Below are 7,316 nucleotides of genomic sequence, written 5' to 3'. Positions count from 1 at the left end.
CTAATATCCGGATAGAGACCGTGTCCACAATTCAGCCCAATCGGAGTTACGGATCTCTGGAAATATAAGAAATGGTGAAAGGCCAGAATCTGGAAGGCAGAGAAACGCAGAAACAGAGAGAGACAGAGAGACAGATCCAATCTCGGAGGGGCTCTCGCCCCTCCCATGCCATGTAGGCCATGGACCAGAGGGGAAACCCTTCTCCCATCTAGGGAGAAGGTCAAGGAAGAAGAAGAATAAGAAGGGGGGCTCTCTCCCCCTCGCTTCCGGTGGCGACGGAATGCCACGGGGGCGATCATCGTCATCACAATCTTCACCAATACCGCTGTCATCTTCACCAACATCTTCATCACCTTCCCCCATCTATCTGCAGCGGTCCACTCTCCCGCAACCCGTTGTACCCTCTACTTGAACATGGTGCTTTATGCATCATATTATTATCCAATGATGTGTTGCCATCCTATGATGTCTGAGTAGATTTTCGTTGTCCTATCGGTAATTGGTGAATTGCTATGATTGTTTAATTTGCTTGTGGTTATGTTGCTATCCTTTGGTGCCCATCATATGAGCGTGCGCGTGGATCACACCATAGGGTTAGTTGTATGTTGATAGGACTATGTATTGAAGGGCAAGAGTGACAGAAGCTTCAACCTAGCATAGAAATTGATGCTTACGGGATTAAAGGGGGACCAATTTATCTTAATGCTATGGTTAGGTTTTACCTTAATGAACGTTAGTAGTTGCGGATGCTTGCTAATAGTTCCAATCATAAGTGCATAGAATTCCAAGTCAGGGATGACATGCTAGCAGTGACCTCTCCCACATAAAACTTGCTATCGATCTAGTAAAGTAGTCAATTTCTTAGGGACAATTCCACAACTCCTACTACCACTTTTCCACACTCACTATACTAACTTAATTGCTTCTTTACCTAAACAGCCCCTAGTTTTATTTACGTGCTCTTTATATTCTTGCAAACCTATCCCGTTACACCTACAAAGTACTTCTAGTTTCATACTTGTTCTAGGTAAAGCGAACGTCAAGCGTGTGTAGAGTTGTATCGGTGGTCGATAGAACTTGAGGGAATATTTGTTCTACCTTTAGCTTCTCGTTGTTGGGTTCGACACTCTTACTTATTAAAAGAGACTACAATTGATCCCCTATACTTGTGGGTTATCACTAGCGTTCTCCTCCGCGTCCGGCTATGCCGCCTGTGTGTTGCGAGTGGCGGCTTGAGCGCGGGCGACCTCGTATAGGGCTTGTTACTCGATGACAAAGTTGGGGTTCACTGCTGCCATGGTCGCCACAGCCTCTTCGCTCACGCGCTCCCCGTAGATCTGGCTCTCCGCCAGTCGGTGCTGCTCGAGGCACTTGATGGAACGCCGACCTAGGCTACTCCTCCGCCATGGTGGCGTTGAAGTGTGTCTGCGCCTGCTCCATGATCAAGTCGGCATCTGCACCGGCGCTAGCTCCGGCAGTGAGTCATCGTCAGAGCCCGTGTCCATCGTCCATCTCAGGGGAGTTGGCCTGCATATCGGCCTCGATTCTCCAGGCACAGCGGCTCTGCCAGGCGGCCACCTTGTGCTTCATCTCCGACAACAAGCTCTCCCACAAAGTGTTCCTGCTCGAGGTCATGGCGGACGTGGTGCATGGAAGGAAGATGTGGAGTCGATGGGGTTGTGATGTGCCGAGTGTGACCTTTAAATAGTATATCCGGCGAGGCCAAGCGCCCGGGAGCTTCAATGTGCGGGCACTAGAGTTGGTTTCTTGGTCGACGCGCCCGTCTAATGGTGGCAGACGGAGGGACGGGCATTGAACGACCATGGTAGATATCTGTCTTGTCCCATTCAGTAAACTCTCTCTGGCATTGAACAATTGCGGACAACGGAGACGCAGTGCGGGTGCCGCCCTCAGCCGATGGGACGCTTCAGTGTCGACGCCAGCGAGAGGTCATGTCCGGCATCAATGCGGAGCAGCGTGAATATGGGCAGCTCTGGCTTAGGGCGGGAATGAGCACGGGCGAGGGAAGTTTTTTGGTGGGCCACGGTCGTCAGAAGCGGGCATGGCAGAGGTCCGGATGGCCGCGAAGCCCCCTCCCCCAGTTTGTCTCCGATTCACGAGAAAAAGTGCGTCCGGGCCGGTCGGTGGACTACAATACCCTAGTGGATGACAAAAACATGTTCAAACCGTGTTGTCCAAACAGTTACGGCTTGCTGGGTGTTTAATGGTCGGCGTTGAATATGCCGTAACAATAGCAGTTGGCAGCTTGGGAGCCGTACACTCTCCTCAAATGGCACGCTGGCATTAAAATAAGGGCACTTAACTCGCAAAAAAAACATAAGGGCACTTGCTGTTATGGATATGATGATAAGTTCGGACCAAGTACAACATAAGCACTTGAGCAGGTGGCTCCTCCCAGCATGCAAGTTGTTATACTTCTTCCGGTCCTTTTCAGTTTGCATATAAGATTTGTCTGAAGTCAAACCTCATAAAGTTTGATCAATTTTACACAAAAAGATACGAACATTCACAATGTGAAATCATCTTTATCTTTATCTTTACCTATATATATATATATATATATATAATATATAAAGAGAATTGGGTTTCTGTCGTACGTCGTCGCGCGCGATTTTGCATAAAAGCCCCTTGGTTTATAAAAATTAACCCGCAGTCCTCGGCATAAGTCAGCCCGAACCGGTATGGAGGAGAGAAAAGAAAAAAAATAGCCCAGCCTCCTCGATCCCATCTCGAGCCTAGCCTGCTGCCACCTCCTGCCCCACGCCGCCGCCGCGCGTCGGCCCGCCCCGCCCCGCGCCGCCGCGGCCACCTCCAGCCAGCCCCGTGGCGGGCTCTCCCTCACCTCTCTATCCGAGCCGCCAGGAGGCGACCGACCCCGGCGATGCTCGATCCGGTGCCGCGACGCCCGCTGGTCGGCGCCGGTGAGCACAGCACCAGGAACCACCGTTAAGCCTCAGATCCCCCTCTCCTCCATGCTCCCAAGCTCTCACTATGCAGCGGACGGAGCTTGCAGGGCCCGGATCCGTACGTGGCGATTTTTGGGAGGGGGAGGGGGATCGCCGGTGACGCGGAGGAAGGCCGGAGCGCGCTTCCCGCTCGGCTCCATGGCGGCTCCTGGACAGAAATCCATGGCGGCTCCTGGGCAGAAAGGAGATAGGGAGGTGAGGGAGAAAGGGACAGTGATGAGCTCCAGACAGAAAAGGTTAGGCACCTGGTATAAGCCTATCATTTCCTTAATCTTTCAACTCTAACGCTTAAATTGTTTCTCCTGATGTGTTTTCAGAATCTCATACTGCAAAAGATTGATGGTCAGATCAAGTGTATTAATGAAATGTGCAACATGATGTCTCTTGATCTTAAGAAGACATTATATGAAGTTCATCCCAGCTTTGTTGAATTGGAAAGAATCAAATCCATGAGTGTAAGTGATAGCACACTTGATAGGCTTGCAGGAAAAGTTCATGCACTAAATCAAGAAAAGAAACAGAGGCTCCGGAAGGTCCTGGTGTTTGCTGTTCATGTTAGTCATTTAACAAAAGTATGGGTCTGTGTGTATCTTTAACGTATTCACCTTAGTCTATATGTTTTATTGTTGACCTCCAGTATGGGCCTGTCATTGTGTTTGAGTAGTTGCCTGATAATATGATTCAGCTTAGCAAATCATATCATGATCTATTTTTCTGAACTGTCGAATATGCTGTCTTGCTTGTCACTCTTTAACTCTTATGATTCAATGTACCTGTACATTTAATAAAAGCAGGAGCATGCATCTATCTTACTTCAATGCTTTCACCTTGGCGTATATTGTTTTACTATTTAACCTCCAATAAGGCAGTCATCGAATTTGAGACTTTTTATAATGCGATTCAGCTTAGCAAAGCATATCATGAATGTTTCTAAACCTTTTGTAGTTCGATTTATTTGGTTTATGCCATTCCATTATGATTTACATACACTATACATGACATGTTTGCCATCCTAATTCAGTTTTATTCCTGACCAGTGTATGGTTTACTGACCTGTGCACTTTAGCATGCTTACCTTTCAACTTCTGCTAAATATTGTTCCATATTTCTTTGTATCAAAGATCCACACTGTTGAAATTTGCATTATCTATTGCAGCTACATGATCTTGGAGGCACACTCATTGAGTTATGGAGTCTAACGGACACACCATTAGATGAACAGAAATGCTTTGATCATGTTACTTCTTTGATTTCAGTCTCACAAAATACAGTGATGCCTCAAGGATGCCTTTCACATGACCTTATTAAGAAGGTTACAGTTGATTCTTGATTGTCTATTTATTTAATTATTTTCTTTGTATTTTCATCAAGCTAATTTCTTTAAATTATACTAATTGTCATGTGAAATTCCTTCCCCCCGTTGTTTAGGTAGAGGTTGAGGTCAAGAGACTGAAGCATTCGAAAGTAGCAAAATGAAAGAGCTTGTCTTAAAGAAAATGATTGACCTTGAAGAAATCTACAGAAGTGTTCACATGTATATTGACAGCGATCATGAGTAGCAGATTCTCACTGAACTTATTGATTCTGGTTCACTTCTTTCCCATGATTTTCATCCTGAAGATAGATAACTGAAGTTATTATATACAGTTTTGTTTCCATTAAGAACTACACGATGCATGATTTGACTGGTGCTCCTTGGTTATATAACGTTGTTGTTTCTGTCTCATCTTAAAATTCTGTGAATTTCTTAGTCAAATGCAATGGTAGGTTCTGCAACTGTCTTTCAACTTTGTGCCTTCTAAGTATCAGCTTGACTATTTAGGCAGATCAATTTGGATAAAAAATTGAATAAGCTCTTATGGAAACTAAAAGGGAAAAAATATTGCAAGTCATTGCGGCTCTCCTTCAGAGGACGATTGCGCATTCATGCTCTAGGATTTTTTTTACTGAGCTCAAGGTTGTGAACTATTTATTTCCATTTCTTTGGTAGTGATATTTGGTTAAACTGGAGCCTAGCTATAGAACATCAGCGGTGTAAAGTATATGTATTGCTGCTCAGAGGTTCTATAGATACATCTTTACTGATTTTTCATCTTTATCATGTATGCTTCAATTCTTGCATGCCAAATAAACATAAGTTCATGTTTTATTGTTTAGTTGTCTCATGTTCGCTCTTCATTATTCTATATCAAAGTGATGTCGTTCAATGCGTTTGTCCCTTGCTGATGTAGAAATTGATTTCCATGAAGCATGCCCTCAAGGTGCAACAATATCGTTCTTCCTGGTGTTGCATTAAGTATACCTCTTATTTGTTAAAAAATCCTTTGGATTTGGGATTAGTATATTAGGTAGACATCTTTTGGTTAACAACAGATTCGAGCGCAGGGTAGAATTCTTGGTTGATTCTAGAATTTCGTTGTAGATTAGCTGGCAGATTAGAACGTCTTTGGCACTGGACCCAGCAGACGCGTGTGCGTGTGCAGATCTCACATGCATCTACTGCACCACTTGTTGTTGGATGGCAGTGTGGTGTGCAAGCGTGTGGAAGGCCTATTCGCCGCCATGGGGGCGCAACTCAGCTCTGAGGAGAACAGTTCCAAGGCCCAACTAACAGGCTACCACAATTCCCTTAGACCACTCACGGACTGTAATTGAATTGCTTTATCGATCAATCTATCAATTAATCATAGGCTACAATTAACCAGTGTAGTTTGGATGTGCAGCACTAGGGACCATTTGATTCAATTTGTGCTATAGTAATACTAACCTAATACAATTATCAGATCCTTTTGTCTTGTCAAGCAGATGGTTAATTACTGGACAAGTAGAGCATGGCATTTTCTGTGTGCAATCCACACTGACAAGCTTGCAGAGGCTACTTCAAGTCAAGCGGCTTTAGAATTTCTTTACTATGTGTACTCATGTAGTATTTAGGTTAGAATAGAATCAGATTTGATTGGTGCCCTCAGTTCATAACAGACATTGACAGGTTACTTCTTTCTGGCTTTAACTTTGAAGCCTAAATAAGCACCTTTTGCTACTTAATTGTGCTTGCCGTCATTTGTGATTCTCAGTTCATGAATAATATATGTTGATAAGACATTAATTTAGAACTTTTGGCACATATGTACTTTAATATTCTTGCACGCTTTTATTACTTGATTTTTTTCATTGAAGATGTGTCAAGGTAGTGTATAATTATTTTCATCAGAGATTGTAACATGGCATGGTTTGAAGGATACCAATAGCTTCATTCGTTGTGATCCTCGGACTTTGACATATCCTTCATGCCAATAATTTTATTTAGTGATGACAACTGAACGTGTAACTCATATTTCTTTAGATTTTTTTTGCTTATATATACTCATGGTTCAGGGTGTGGTGTAGTAACATTGACATGGTATATGGATTTTTCAGAAGTCGAGCAACAGTTTTATGCTCAAATAAAGATATATATGAATACAAATTAGTTGCTGGTTATTCCTTCATGATTTAGTTTTCCAGATTGAAAACTAAGAATGGAAAGGTGAAGCTGCACATCAAACTAGAGTACACGCATATGTGCACTCTGTTTCCATTACTTTGAGCTACAGGAAAGGAAAATTACACGTACATGAAGTAGTATATGGGGGTAGCACTCACCTCTCCCTTTGAGCTTGCATCGAGCTCCAAACTTCAAGTGAGTTTGCACGAGCTTGTGCTGTATCTTGGGGTACCAACTGACCGCCCCCGTACGCGATGCTGTTCGGCGGGGAACGGCGGCATGGAGCAGCACGCGACGCTGTTCGGAGGGGAACAGCGACATGGAGCAGCTGCCACAACTTAGGATCGGGCTTTGGCGCCCCCGACGCAAGCGGTGCTATCCGCAATAGCTCTCGCCTTGCCGCCGGCCACAGCAACGACCTCAGACGGCAGACCGCATCTCACCAGTGAATCATCTCTGAGCTCGAACAGAGGGGAACATAGGCATGGGAGCAGCTGCCACAACTTAGGCCCGGGCTTGGACGCGCCAGACGCGGGCCGTGCTAACCGCAAAGGATCCCTACTTGCCGCCAGCGACGACGATGGCCTCGGATGGCGGACTGGCATCTCACGGTCTCACTTTGTGGGAAACGCTTCATGGAGGTCGAACTGAGGCAGCTAGAAGAGTCCAGAAGATAAGTTAAGGGAATGGAAAGAAAACAAAATATGCCGTTTCAGTGGTGGGGCTGACCAGAACACGTGTTGGTCGCGTTTAGCCCTGCAGGATAGTGCGTGCTGGGGGTAAAACATGCATAATCGTAACTTGCTTCCTCCATTGCAAACTCTTATGACATGAATTACTTGATT

The 7,316-nt window shown here is 45.1% G+C and overlaps 1 long non-coding RNA gene across 1 annotated transcript; it reads left to right on the top strand.

Moving 5' to 3' along the window:
- The first annotated feature begins 2,600 nt into the window (after positions 1 to 2,600).
- On the top strand, positions 2,601 to 6,102 carry LOC123139080 (uncharacterized). The gene is made up of 4 exons (XR_006469433.1): positions 2,601 to 3,223; positions 3,305 to 3,520; positions 4,144 to 4,299; positions 4,416 to 6,102. It is a non-coding gene; the product is annotated as an uncharacterized lncRNA (long non-coding RNA).
- Positions 6,103 to 7,316: the final 1,214 nt, after the last annotated feature.

The sequence above is a fragment of the Triticum aestivum genome, chromosome 6B (genome assembly GCF_018294505.1).
Source record: "Triticum aestivum cultivar Chinese Spring chromosome 6B, IWGSC CS RefSeq v2.1, whole genome shotgun sequence".
Classification (NCBI taxonomy): Eukaryota; Viridiplantae; Streptophyta; class Magnoliopsida; order Poales; family Poaceae; genus Triticum; species Triticum aestivum.
This window is presented reverse-complemented; position numbering and strand designations above follow the sequence as displayed.